This window comes from Schistocerca nitens, chromosome 4 (assembly GCF_023898315.1).
Source record: "Schistocerca nitens isolate TAMUIC-IGC-003100 chromosome 4, iqSchNite1.1, whole genome shotgun sequence".
Classification (NCBI taxonomy): Eukaryota; Metazoa; Arthropoda; class Insecta; order Orthoptera; family Acrididae; genus Schistocerca; species Schistocerca nitens.
The window spans coordinates 577,017,494-577,030,360 of record NC_064617.1 but is presented as its reverse complement, the minus strand read 5'-3'; the positions used below and the strand labels follow the sequence as shown (position 1 = coordinate 577,030,360).

General features: G+C 43.4%; 1 protein-coding gene across 1 annotated transcript in view; it reads right to left on the bottom strand.

Moving 5' to 3' along the window:
• Positions 1 to 7,114, bottom strand: part of LOC126251705 (uncharacterized) — a 59,502-nt gene extending 52,388 nt beyond the window's left edge. The window contains exon 1 of the mRNA XM_049952299.1: positions 6,985 to 7,114. The gene's annotated coding sequence lies outside the window, so the exon portion shown is untranslated. The remainder of the gene's footprint in view (positions 1 to 6,984) is intronic.
• Between the last annotated feature and the right edge of the window lie 5,753 nt (positions 7,115 to 12,867).

Below are 12,867 nucleotides of genomic sequence, written 5' to 3'. Positions count from 1 at the left end.
CTTTAATAGGCATTCTATCAGTGTTCGCTTACATTCATTGAAGAAGAGCCTACAACACTACTACAGCTGATCTCGCATTATTCTCACTGCTGGCTTTTCGACAATCAGTGCATTGTTTCGAAGTAATGCGCTGTTCCGAAAATTATTCCAGATTGCATTAGTGAGCAGAAATATGAAAAAGTATGCCAAAAAGCTGATTTGTTTGTTTCCCAGACTAACAATTAGAAGAAGAGGTATAGTTGTTGAACTGAGCTGTCTGAGAAACTCAGTAGAATCTTTCTTTCATTTTAAATTTTCATCAGTATGTTAACCCAGAAATAAGGTGCAATGTGCCATATTCTCCGAATACATTAATTGTTCATGGTACATTGAATTTTGAACTTAACTCCTCCCCCCACCTTTTCTCCATGGGAAATAAATTCAACCTCCCTAATCCACAATTCATATGGACGCACTAAGACATGCCTTCAGAGATAAAAATCACCGAGTTTTGCCAAAATACGGCAGAGCTCCGAAATGTACAGTACATTCCATGTGAAAGATTAACAGATGTGTATCGGAAATATTAAATCATTTAACGGCGACTGAAGGCGCTAAAGGGCCCATTAATGCCAGTTCCTTTGTAGCGCTATTCATAAATAAGCAAAAAGAGAAGGACAAGGTGGATAGGTAGTAAGCTGTTGACGACGAAATCTGTAACGATGCAAAAGAAACACGGATCTGGGAAGGGTAAGGGAAGTGTACGGAGCTTCAGGGCACCCTCTTGCCCTTAGGGTGGGCAACAACACTTAAAATGCGGAAGATTCATCGAAGATCAACGGCATGAGAATTCAGAAGGCAATGGAGACAGCTGCATTACAGAAACAATGTTTGTTTACAGGACATGTCACCTAAAACTCTGATCGTCTTTTCATTGGCAAAAGATTTCTGATTAGTTTTCCTCCCGAATCTCCGGGAGGGAATTGTCAAAGATTCAGTGACTAACGGAAGGGTAACATTCTACAAACAGTTCCAAGATAATATTATTTTAACATTCTACAAGTTAGCCTTTGGAACGCAAGAAGCCTGAATGTGGTAGAGAAATCATTAAGTCTGAAAAGACTCGGACTACTTATAGCGGGGGCCAGTGAAGTGAAATGGAAAGAAGATAAACATTTCTAGTTAAGCGAATATAAAGTAAGCTCAACAGCAACAACAAATTGTGTAACAAGTGTAGGATACAGCATGGATGATAAAGCAAAGAAGAGAATGTGATGTCACAATCAGAAGATCAAAAAGAGAGAGAAAGTACGTGAGGATTCTGAAAGTGTAGTTTAATACGTCCATCGAGATGAAAGTTGAATAATTGTGGGTGACTTGATGCCAGAGTAGGGAAGGAACAGAAGACATGGAGCATATGGGCTTGACAGTAGGAAATGAGCATTTGTTAGATGACGATCAGTTTGGCTTTAAGAAAGGTAAGGACACAGAGAGGCAGCACTGACGTCGCGCTTGTTAATGGAAGCATCCTTCATAGGATTCGTCGACCTAGAAAATACCGAGCGATGTGGCGCAGCAGTTAGCCATTGGACTCGCATTCGGGAGGAGACAGTGCAAACCCGCCTACTGCCATTCTGATTTACGTTTTGCGTGATTTCCCTCCTGCATCGCTTGATGCAAATGCTGGGATGGTTCCTTTGAAAGGCAAGGCCGACTTCCTTCTCCATGCTTCCCTAATCCGACGGAGCCAATGACGTTTTTTGCCGGCCGCTGTGACCGAACTATTCTACACACTTCAGTCCGGAATCGAACTGCTGCTACGGTCGCAGGTTCGAATCCTGCCTCGGTCATGGATGTGTGTGATGTCCTTAGGTTAGTTAGGTTTAAGTAGTTCTAAGTCTAGGGGACTGATGACCTCAGATGTTGAGACCCATAGTGCTCAGGGCCATTTGAACGAATTTTGAACCTTGCTGTTTGCTCCCCTTCCCTAAACCAAACAGCCAACCAACCAACCTAGAAAATCTGTTCGACATGTAAAATGGTGCAAGATGTTCGAAAATAGGTGAAAGCTACAGAAAAAGACGTGTAATATACAGCTAAAGCTTGCCCGGTTAGCCGTTCGGTCTAACGCACTGCTTTCCGGGCGGGAATATGTGCCCGTCCCCGACACGAGTCCACCGGGCGATTTAGTGTCGAGGCGTGGTGTGTCGGCCAGCCCGTGGATGGTTTTTAAGGCGGTTTTCCATCTGCCTCGGCGAATGCGGCCTGCTTTCCCTTATTCCACCTCAGTTACACTATGTCGGCGATTGCTGTGCAAACACTTTCTCGACGTACGTGTACACCATAATTACTCTACCATGCAAACATTGGGGTTACACTCGTCTGGAATGAGAGGATCCCGTCGGGCTCCACTGGGGGCCGAACCGCACAATAATCCTGGGTTCGGTGTGGGGTGGCGGTGGGGTGAGTGGACGGCTGTAGCCTGTTGGGGGGTTGTGAACCACTGAGGGCTACGGCAGGGACACAGCCTCTCCGTCGTTTCTAGGTCCCCAGTTCCATACAGCACAATACAATATACAGCTAGTGAGCACAAAAATGTTGAATATGCTCCTCTTTAAATGACGCTTACAGAAAAGTGGGGAACCAGCTTCCTCAATCCTCATTCCGCCACCGTCACCAAAAATTTTGGCCGCGCACATATTCCCGCTTAACGCAGAACATTCCAGATCCTTTTACCCAATCTCTCTCTCTCACTCCAACTGCCTATACATCTCCCGCTGTCTCCTTTTTCACCCATTGATTTACAGCATATCCCACTGCTGCTGTCTCCTCTCTCAGTTACACTGTCTCATTTTATCTTTTTTTCCTCTGTCGCGCAAGTGTAGTCCAAAGGCAGAATACAACATACATAGCCTATCACGAGAGCTATTTACCTAATAGAAACTACAGAAGGTTACAACGACACATAGATGCACAAGAACACAAATTTACGTGTAGCGTGGGAAACAGTACTTACTTACAACATTCAATACGAGTATAATTAACGCTTCTAAATGAAATGTGGAATCCGAGAAAGAAAAGTATCAGTTCACTCACAGTCGAAAGAAAGGAAGAAAATACACAAATGCACAACGAATCTTTAGGGTTTAGAGAAAAAGCGGCACAAATTAACCTCTGCTGCCAAGATGTTGATCATGAATCGCAAAATATGAAAACAATTTCAGCTTGCGAGAAACCATGTACAAATGAAATGAGTCTGTGTTGCTAAAGAAGTTGTGTGTCTTTTGAGGAAACCACAAAATACACTCCTGGAAATTGAAATAAGAACACCGTGAATTCATTGTCCCAGGAAGGGGAAACTTTATTGACACATTCCTGGGGTCAGATACATCACATGATCACACTGACAGAACCACAGGCACATAGACACAGGCAACAGAGCATGCACAATGTCGGCACTAGTACAGTGTATATCCACCTTTCGCAGCAATGCAGGCTGCTATTCTCCCATGGAGACGATCGTAGAGATGCTGGATGTAGTCCTGTGGAACGGCTTGCCATGCCATTTCCACCTGGCGCCTCAGTTGGACCAGCGTTCGTGCTGGACGTGCAGACCGCGTGAGACGACGCTTCATCCAGTCCCAAACATGCTCAATGGGGGACAGATCCGGAGATCTTGCTGGCCAGGGTAGTTCACTTACCCCTTCTAGAGCACGTTGGATGGCACGGGATACATGCGGACGTGCATTGTCCTGTTGGAACAGCAAGTTCCCTTGCCGGTCTAGGAATGGTAGAACGATGGGTTCGATGGCGGTTTGGATGTACCGTGCACTATTCAGTGTCCCCTCGACGATCACCAGTGGTGTACGGCCAGTGTAGGAGATCGCTCCCCACACCATGATGCCGGGTGTTGGCCCTGTGTGCCTCGGTCGTATGCAGTCCTGATTGTGGCGCTCACCTGCACGGCGCCAAACACGCATACGACCATTATTGGCACCAAGGCAGAAGCGACTCTCATCGCTGAAGACGACACGTCTCCATTCGTCCCTCCATTCACGCCTGTCGCGACACCACTGGAGGCGGGCTGCACGATGTTGGGGCGTGAGCGGAAGACGGCCTAACGGTGTGCGGGACCGTAGCCCAGCTTCATGGAGACGGTTGCGAATGGTCCTCGCCGATACCCCAGGAGCAACAGTGTCCCTAATTTGCTGGGAAGTGGCGGTGCGGTCCCCTACGGCACTGCGTAGGATCCTACGGTCTTGGCGCGCATCCGTGCGTCGCTGCGGTCCGGTCCCAGGTCGACGGGCACGTGCACCTTCCGCCGACCACTGGCGACAACATCGATGTACTGTGGAGACCTCACGCCCCACGTGTTGAGAAATTCGGCGGTACGTCCACCCGGCCTCCCGCATGCCCACTATACGCCCTCGCTCAAAGTCCATCAACTGCACATACGGTTCACGTCCACGCTGTCGCGGCATGCTACCAGTGTTAAAGACTGCGATGGAGCTCCGTATGCCACGGCAAACTGGCTGCCACTGACGGCGGCGGTGCACAAATGCTGCGCAGCTAGCGCCATTCGACGGCCAACACCGCGGTTCCTGGTGTGTCCGCTGTGCCGTGCGTGTGATCATTGCTTGTACAGCCCTCTCGCAGTGTCCGGAGCAAGTATGGTGGGTCTGACACACCGGTGTCAATGTGTTCTTTTTTCCATTTCCAGGAGTGTAGTTACAAATTAACGAATACATCAGTTGCGTATGTGATTATGCTTCGGAAGGAACTCAACAGAAAATTTCGCACACTATATTTTATTCAAACTGAATAAAAACGAAGATGGACAGTGTACTTAGAGGGAGTTCAAAGAAGGGTAGCACGTTTTGTAATATCGAGGAATATGGGAGAGAGTGTCACAGATATGATACAAGGTTTGTGGTGGACATCATTAAAACAGTCTTTTTTCGGAACCGCGGGGTCTTCTCACGAAATTTCAGTCACCAACTTTCTGCTCGGAATGCGGAGATATTTTGTTGATGCCGACCTACATAGGGAGAAACGATCATCATAATAAAATAAAGGAAGTCAGAGCTCGCACGGAAAGATATAGGTGTTCGTTTTTTCCGCGCTCTGTTCGAAAGAGGAATAATAGAGAAGTATTGTGAATCCTCTGCTAGGCACTTAAGAGTGATTTGAAGAGCATCCGTGCAGATGTAGATGTAGGATTACAGTTATCATAAATGACAGCCAGATGCTTGACAGTTGGTTTTCCGCAAAATATTCGCATCCTCAACTGGAATTTTGTTCGAGAAAATTCACTGAACTTCGACGGTATTTCATTTTTATATGTGGATATACCTGATCTATATGTAATATTCTCTTGAACCTGTTCCTGTTCATCTTTTCTGAGCAAATAAAATAAAAGGTTATTTTGTGCAGCTCTGTGATTTAATGTATGTATTTTGGAAAAAAAGTCGGACGGTTCTCCTGACTAATAGAATCGAAACACTTTAGTTAGTGGTTTTAGTTTATAAATACGTAACGCTTTCCGGTACAAAAATCAAGAAAGTGTGGGAATCCCTTAGAAGTCGCGACGCTGAATCGTGGAATTTACGGACATTACAAACAGCTACATATTTCTTAACTGTCGCTGTTGAAGGTTTGATATATACAGATTGTTAGTTGACGCGAAAGCAAGGACAGCGCACGATCGGCAAAGCAGTCCGAATTAGCTCGATTTACAAGAGGTTAGAGCAGGGAATATAGAGATCCCTTAAGTAACTTTCTGCGACATGGCCAGAGCGCTTCTAGGCTGCATAGGAAGAGATATAGGCGAAGATGTCACTAGCAGATGGCGTGCCTGCGACAACAAACCAGGATTCTCGAAAGCTGAAAGCCACCTACCTCCAACGACGATGAATCGTGGTAAAAATAGGCCAAGGATTAGAAACAAATATGTCAAAAGCAAAACTCTCTCAGGGATCAGTTTTTTTCCTCAGCACTCTTCGATATTTGCTGACGACACCCAGATCCACTACAGTACATTCCTTGCCCAATTTTCAGGCGGTACTGTGTCTCTCACGAGTAGATGATACCATGCGGCGAACATTCGGCCACTGAAGACTCAACAGACAGAAAGAGAAAGATAATGCAGCAAAACTAAGGTTTAACTCAGTCCTAAAATACTATCTTCCTCGATTTTGCCACCAAAATTCCAAAGATTGGAACGTGACTTCAACTATAAGCCATCAAATACAAATAGCGTGGGCAGACAAATACCTCGATGGCAATTTTGACTTGAAACGTGCTGTCAGATACCAAGTCCAAGACAAACCACAGTGGTCTATGGGTACGGTGATACCGCTGCTACCGTTCTTCCTCAGCTGATAACTGGACATTAATACGAAAGTGCGTCTCAATAAAGCTGGAGTCTTACCTGCGGTCGTGTATAGTATCTCATCTCGGAGCTTAACGTGTGGATACCAGTTACGTGTCAGTCAGGTGGCAAAAAACAGCAGATACCGGTACACATGGAAAATTAAATATTAGGAATTTATGGGACCTAATCACGGAAATATCACGGCAGATTCATGACAAAATTGACAACATACGAGATATCACAGTCAGTGACGCAGGCATAACAGTTCCTCGAGCAGGCCACCCTTTTAAAGTACCAAGTTCATTAACTGACTGAATTTTAATTGTCTCATCTTCTACTTTACACAATAATCCCAACCACAACACCGGGAGAGGTAGAAGTCCTCACGTGGCCCATGGAAGACCCTTGCAACCGAATGAACAAATAATGAAATCCTGCCAACCACACAGTAATGCAAAAGCGCCATACGAAGAAAACAAAATAAACAAATGTCAACGGCGACAGCTAGGTGAACTGTAGCTCAGAAGAGAAGAGTGAACATCACGCTAACGTAGGAGGTACGCGTATCGGAAGCTGCACCACTGACTCCAATGAGACAATTTACTGTACAAAACTCTTACTGGTCACAGTACCTGTTCTGCGAGAACTGAATGGCCGATGTCACCAACCGCTTTCAACAACAGCCAACGAGCGGGTTAGCGCCTCGGCCACTGCAGACTATCGCGCGAGCACACACACACTAGGGGTTTATCTCCACGTGACCTTTCCTGTTCCGCTACAACTGGGTACAAGCGATAAAACCCAGAGCTCCGCTCAACGCAAACAAATCACGAGCAGTATTATTTGCCATAAATACGTGCACGGTTCAGCCACATTAACAGTTCGGACTAAGTAATTTCTTTTCTTATTTTCAAGCTGACACCTTCTCAGTGTTACATTTCTGAAATACTACATCCAAAACTAAGAAAAAATAAATAAAATTCCATGGTTTTCTAGGATGGTGGTCTGCTGTCTGATCGCTACTTCAATCTCCGGCTTGTCCGCAACCACGCGGCTGCTACGGTCGAAGGTTCGACTCCTGCCTCGGGGATGGATGTGTGTCCTGTCCTTAGGTTAGTTAGGTTTAAGTAGTTCTAAGTCTAGGGGACTGATCACCTCAGATGTTAAGTCCTATAGTGCTTAGAGCCATTTGAACCAATCTCCGGCTTGAACGTCACTGGAAAGTAGATACTTAGAGAAATTTTGGCAGTACGCTACTACGTAAGATTTTACCTGGAATATATGCGTGTACCATATGGAACACTGGCCAAAGGATTTGCGCTTCGGTCCTTCTAGCGTTATCCTCAATAAGAGATTCCTCATTCGTCCCATCATAACTTGTGCCAAGCCTGATTTATCTCAATTTATTTTAAAAGTAAATTACTTGAAATAGAAAAAGGGAAACACGTACCTTTTGCATGCAACTACCTTCATCAGCTTGCATACTACTTCAAGACATCTATTTAAGACATTTTGCCTTTAGCGACTTCGAGCCCAATACTTTAACCATAAAGCCAGTCCCAGTACGCGCTGTCCTCTTCTGATACTCGGTTTCGAACCCTGAAATGGATCGCAACACGCACAACTACCTCTACTACCAGCTACAGCAAACAATGCTAAATCTTAGCTCCAACCCAACCTAACCTTCCGTTTCTTCTTCCTTCTGTCTACCTAGCTTCAATTAATATTCGTTGCCTCTCCCGGTTTTTCAAGGACAAATCACAAAAAACTTTTTCATTTCCATGATCAAAGCTGGCACTGCATAAAAAGACCAACATCGACATCTAATGCATTACAAAACAACTAGTAAATTCATCGGTCAGTTCTAAATTTACACTTTCAAATCAACGTATTATTTAAGTATGCCATCAACAGCCGAAAAACAACAAAATTGACGCTACTAGATTTCAGCAAAGCTTTCAGCACTGTTAACTTTGACATATTGCTCAGAAAAATGCAACAGCTTAATTTCTCAGATAGTGCAGTGAGATGGTTTGAAAGCTACTTAAAAGACAGACAGCAATGTGTTGTCTGCGTAAATGAAAAATCTTCCTGGAAACATGTCTCCTCGGGAGTGCCACAAGGATCAGTCTTAGGACCACTTTTGTTTTCTTTATATGTCAAAGATATTTCGTCGGTTCTGTCCTCCTGTAAATGTCATTTCTGTGCCGACGACCTCCAGCTCTACTGGAGCGTCAGACCTAAAAATGTAAACACTGCAATCGCTCAGATGAATGATGATCTGTCTTCAGTAGTGACATGGGCGAAATACCTGAGTCTTAAACTAAATGCAAAAAAGACACAAGCAATATTAATAGCCCATCAGAAATTAATAAGTTCAGATTTCCGCGAACGACTGCCTCCTATCCTGCTCGACGGTATTACAATACCGTATCAGAAAACAGTTAAGAACCTGGGTGTAACTTTGGATGAGCATCTCAACTGGGCGGAGAACACAGTCGCAGTGTGCCCGAAGACGTCCGCTTGTCTCTGTGCTGTCAAAAAGTTTCGGAACGTATTTCCACAGGACTTGAATGCCAGCTCGTGCAAGCACTCGTTCTATCGAATCTCCACTATTGTGATGTAATTCAACAAGGCATGAGTAGTGAAAACAAAAGACGGTTAGAACTAACCATGAATGCCTGTATGCGTTACACCTGCAACATTCGCCGATATGATCATGTTAGTGCTTCATACTCCCAGCTAGGGTGGCTGCGGCCGTCGCGCAAGCACCCCAGTACCTTGCTTCAGAAATTAAACACCTTTCATGCCATCATAATCGAAACACGAGGTCACTCTTATTTGGTATCCTAACTGTGCCCACTCACAAAACAAAAACTTTTGCAAACTCCTTCTCAGTTGCCGCTGTCCGCCTCTGGAACAAACTGCCCCTTATCTTGCGCAAAATTCAATCACCTGCTGCTTTTAAGAAGAAGCTGAAGCATTTCCTGCTATCATCCTCATAACGTTTTCCGCAAAGTTAATGTACAAGGCCAATCAAATGGTTCAAATGGCTCTGAGCACTATGGGACTTAACTGCTGTGGTCATCAGTCCCCTAGAACTTAGAACTACTTAAACCTAACTAACCTAAGGACATCACGCACATCCATGCCCGAGGCAGGATTCGAACCTGCGACCGTAGCGGTCGCGCGGTTCCAGACTGTGGCGCCTAGAACCGCTCGGCCACTCCGTCCGTCCCAAGGCCAATCCTCTCCTCCGTCAAATAGCAAAGTTAGTGTCTCCTATCTTGCTCCATTTTCTTCTTCCTCTTCATCTATCTCGATTAGCCACGCAATCTTCAATTCCTTTATATTTCCTTAACTATGTTTCACCATGTCTCTATTCTTCTCCTCCCTTCACCACCAATCTCCCTCATACTCCCTTCTGCTAGCACTCCTATCTACAATCTGTCTCTTTCATAATGTCTAATTATAACAGTACTTATCATCTACGAATATAAACTCTATATGTATGTATTTTTTCCAAGTGTGCCTTTGCAATTTTTTTTTTTTTTTGTACTAGATGTAGTTTAACATGCCTACGAAAACATATGAATGTAAAATATGTAGAATGCCTGGTTAGATGTAAGAGAGGGCCTGATGGCCCTAATCTTGCCAGGTTAAATAAATAAATAAAATAGTATTTAAAACCACAATAACATCTTCATTTGTTTTGTATTGTACAACGTTTGTAAAGTGGATTTCATTTTCGAATCAAGAGAGGCTTTTGTACACTGACAGCCCACCCCCTTGGACTGAACTCATGTAAAAAAAAAAAGAAAAAAAAAACTGCACGCCCCTACAGCTTACAGAAACGGGGACAGAAGGGTTAGCAATGCGTTCTAGAAATTTCTTATAGTATTAAATGTTACTTACAAACATCTGAGGTATACAGTCGTTTGCTGGTTATGGCTTTCTACAACAACTGAAAATACTGGTAAGGATGTCCGTGTTGGGAAATTCAAAAGAAGGATCAACTAGCGTCCCGAAGGCCCACAATACCAGCTATTAAAATTCAGTTAATTGTAATAATTGTGTTCTGGGCGCCATGATGGCGCGTTCGCAGTGCCTATTAATCCAGTGCGAGGGCTGAAATACTATATCCTTTCAGCTTAACATGTACAGCTGTCATGACGTCAGTACACGGTTCCTACATCGGAGACAGTGCAGTGTTTTCCGTCATCAAATTTACTTCTTCAGTTATTTCCCATGAAACACGGTGTTTATGTTCTCTTATTACAATTAAAGAAATGTATGATCGCTCTGCTTTACATTTAATGGTCTCAATCTTTCCTGTGATTCCCTACAGGTAATTATGCTATGAGTGTACATAATTAGGCGATCTACACCCACATATACATGATTATTCTGTAATTCAGAATTAACTACTGGGCAAAGGGTTCATCGAACCACCTTCAAGCTATATCTCTCCGTTTCTCTATCGAAACAGCGCGGGAAAAGCGAACATCTAAATCTTTCCGTGCGAGTTCTGATCTCTCTTATTCTACTATGATGATTATTTCTTCTTATGTAGGTGGATGCCAACAAAATATTTTTACCCTCTAAGGAGAAAGTTTGCTGTTGAAATTTCATGAGGACATCCCGCAGCAACGAAAAAACGCTTTTGTTTTAATGATGGCCATTCGAATTCGCGTGACACTTTCTCCCGTATTTCGTGATAATAGAAAACGATCTGCCTTTTTTTGACCTCTTTCGATGTCCTCTGTCAATCTCACCTGATGCGGATTCCACACTACGCAACAGTAACCAAGAGGAGGACAGACAAGCGTAGTGTAAGCAGCCTCTTTAGTGGGCCTGTTGAATTTACCGTTCTGCCAATACATCACAATCTGTGGTTTGCTTTCGCCACAACATTATCTATGTGATTAGTCCAATTTAAGTTATTCGTAATCACGATTCCTAGATATTTAACTGTATTGACAACTTTTATATTTGTGTAATTTATGGTGTAACCGAAATTTGACAGATTCCTTTTAGTACTCATATGGATGACTTAACCATTTCATTATTTATAGTCAACTGCCACTTTTCGCACCATACATATATATCTTGCGTAATTTATTACGTTAATTTCATGGTAGTTTTAATCTTCATACTAGAACTGATGATCTTCATTAGAGACCATTTTGTTTCGCTTTTCCTGGGTGTTTATCCTTGAGTATTAGTCTCCTGCGACTGATATATTAATCCACCACCGACGTGGCGCAGTATCAGACCTTTCCTGACTCGTGCGACCTTTATGAAGAATTTATCTAGGTTCTATTCACTGAATATTATTGAACATAAAATTTATTTTCTGTACGTACAGTAAAGTGACAGCTTATTTTCTTGAATCAGAAAAAGCTGATGCCAATAATATGCTGATTGCGACGTGAAATCTATGTACAGAATAGGTTTTTAAGGCTTTTTCGTGTAGACGCGTTGCTTGTATTTCATCTACGTATTGGAAAAGACAATCCTGAATACCTATTTTCCGAACATTTCATGGCTTTTTGTGAGGCTCTGACTGGGCGATTGCGTTCAGCGCTCCTGCATGTCTCATCCACATCATGTGGTTCCACATCAAGCCATAAAACTTTTTAAAATAATTTATGTGATTTAGCGCTGTTTACGATTTTTAAAGTGTTAATTCATCTTGTGTTTTGAAGACAACCATCAACACTTCATACAGCGTTGGCCATCAAAATTTGTAACTTTATTTGACTGCGAAATACATTTATAGCCTTCGGAAACCTGTGGCTCGTGCCTCCCCATCACCCGTCCCCTTCTCACACCCCTCTTAAGGAGCAGTCATAACTGTTGGAAACAGAAATATCAAAACGTGTTATGACCTTTTGGCAATAATAAATTAATGTTAAAAAATAAAAAAAGGAGTTTACTCAGGTGGAGTCACTATCACTAGGAATGAAAAAGCTTGTGATGTTTTTTCCTAGGAAATTTTTCATCGAATTACTCTAGCTTTTTCCTACTGCTACCACTTACATTACGAGCTAATACTGACGTGTAGCTCGTATCAGCCGATTTTGTCTCGAACTGGTTGCTGACAATATCACCCGATGTGAGAATCAGTTAACTCAAATAGTTAATGTGCAGCAGGAAGTGAACACCCGTGTGGAAGAGTTAGCTCAAGCCCACACTTCAGCTAGCTCCACCCAAGAAAAGCTGACTGAAGAAGTGGGAAATATTACCCAACAGCTCACAATGGTAGTTCTTGAACAAACCCACCTCAAAGAAAAGATAGAAAAATTAGAAGATCGAGCGGACCTCGCGTGACTAAACAACGACACCAACATGGCCGAAAGAATTGTACATGAATGTAACAATTACACAGGACATACTTTAAAAAACAAAGATACATGTTAAAGACGAGACAAAACACATAGAAGACAAAGTGACAAAATTACGAGACAATCTTGTGCCGTATTTGGCGATTGGTGCAAAGGCATCGTCAGGGA